This window comes from Galeopterus variegatus, unplaced genomic scaffold (assembly GCF_000696425.1).
Source record: "Galeopterus variegatus unplaced genomic scaffold, G_variegatus-3.0.2 Scaffold22425, whole genome shotgun sequence".
Taxonomy (NCBI): Eukaryota; Metazoa; Chordata; class Mammalia; order Dermoptera; family Cynocephalidae; genus Galeopterus; species Galeopterus variegatus.
Window position 1 is genome coordinate 9,829 of NW_007748536.1, and position 1,945 is coordinate 11,773.

Sequence of the window (1,945 nt, forward strand, 5' to 3'; positions counted from 1 at the left end):
TGCTGAAGACTGTGGAGCCCTGGTCCTAGCTGCTTGAGCGGGGATCAACCACAGTCTGACTATATCTCCAGGGATTCCCATGAAAATACTCCACTGCTCTGTCAGGGCTGTTGGAACAGACCCTCAGGGCTGTAATTACTTGCTCTTCATAGCCCATTGACATGATCTCAGTTACCATATTCTCCTAAGACTGACCTGTCACAAGCGCACTTGCTGCATCTTTAGAAAGGTTTGAAGAAGAATCTCCTGAGGTACCGTCAGTAGCCACTGGTGTCTCTGCCGGCTTTTCTCCAGGTTTCTCTTGTTTAGTTGCACTAGCAGGTGCAGGTTCAGAAGATGCTGGAGCTGATGCTGGAGTGATGGACGCAGGTGTGGACGTGGGAGCCGAGGCGCGGGCAGCGACTGCGGCCTGAGCCACAGCTGTTGCTGTGGAGGAACTAACCGCCCTAGTGGTGAAAGTATTTGATTGCTGAGTGGGAGCTGGTGCTAGTGTGGTCTCTGCTTTGGGTTTTGTCCCCATGACCACTGAAAGTTTTTCTCATCAATTTTATATTCTTTAGAGAGCCGTATTGAGGATTTGCCTGCATGAATTAATTTCTGACCTGCTCCTGGAAAAGCATCTTCCCCCTTTGCAGATTCCATCTTCTATTTCAGTGCTTTCACCGTCTCCTCGGGGTCGATGTCGGATCCTGAACGTCTGCGGCTGGAGGGTCTTCAGGGTGATCTGCGTGGAGCCACCGGCCGCTGGGCGGGGTCNAACCGGCCATCCCCATACGGGAACCGAACCCATCGCCTTGGTGTTATCAGCACCGCACTCTCTGGAGTGAGCCACGGGCCGGCCCAAGAAATTTTAAATAGTAGTAATTATTTTCATTTTAAGAAAAGGTTCCCTTTCTCCCTCCCCCAACCCAAGTATTTAACATGAAAGAATGGACTTCCTTACACATTAATTTTACACTTATGTGAAGCAGCAACAATAACCATCAATAATTTGGCATTTCTGTTTACAGTTGATCCAAAAGTTTTTTCAGTTTCACAAAGCCATTATCCAGTGTTGCCATGAAACAGACTGTAAATTCTAGGCAGCAAATATTCTTTCTAAAACCAATGTTAAGTCAAAGAAATATAATGCAGGGCATTACACTAAATTTCTGCATCTGGTACACTAAAAAGAGTGAAACCTAGGAAAAGTTACCTACTGTTTTAAGGAAGCAATAAATACCTGCAAAAGCTGGTTTTTAGTTGTGTGGATTTGTGGCATCTGCTAACTGAAGCAGATATGCACTGTATTTATTCCTGCCCTGTATCCTAGATACCTTCCTCTCTACCCCCAACACGCTACTTGCTTATACCGAGTATTGTGGATAGGAGCCCAAGTCATCCCAGACAATCCAGTGAACAAAGTTAGTGTAATGCCCTAGTAAGAAGTGTGAGATACAAAAAGGTCCCTTTCCATCTCCATCAAAGTTCTTTTGTCTTCTCACAAGCAAAATTTGCTTGTATCACAAATCCTTCAGGAAATCCTAGTGCCTTTAACCTTTCTATAGCCTTTTTCCGGAGGCGTTCTTTGAATGTAGTTCATACGACCACTTCCAGCTTCTGCATCCCTCCAGCACCAGCTCCTTCTCCTCCTCCTCCACCACCAGCTTCTTGAACTGGCTCATTTAACATCCGAATAAAATGCTCCTGGTGTTGGCTAATTGGCTGCAGTCATTGAGGATTCTCTCAATCTATCTGTTGCAACAATGCTGGAAGCAGGGAAGGATTCTGTTGAATAATTTGTCTCATCTGCTGACACTGAAGCTGATTCTGTAAAAATTCAAGGGGATATCCTCCCGAACTTGATGTTGTAGCCTTTGTCATAGTTGCTGCAGCTCCAGCCACTGCTGAAGACTGTGGAGCCCTGGTCCTAGCTGCTTGAGCGGGGATCAACCACAGTCTGACT

At 46.1% G+C, this 1,945-nt stretch overlaps 1 pseudogene; it reads right to left on the minus strand.

The window, feature by feature from the left end:
- Positions 1 to 3: 3 nt before the first annotated feature.
- Positions 4 to 790, minus strand: LOC103583374 (annotated as a pseudogene).
- Positions 791 to 1,945: the final 1,155 nt, after the last annotated feature.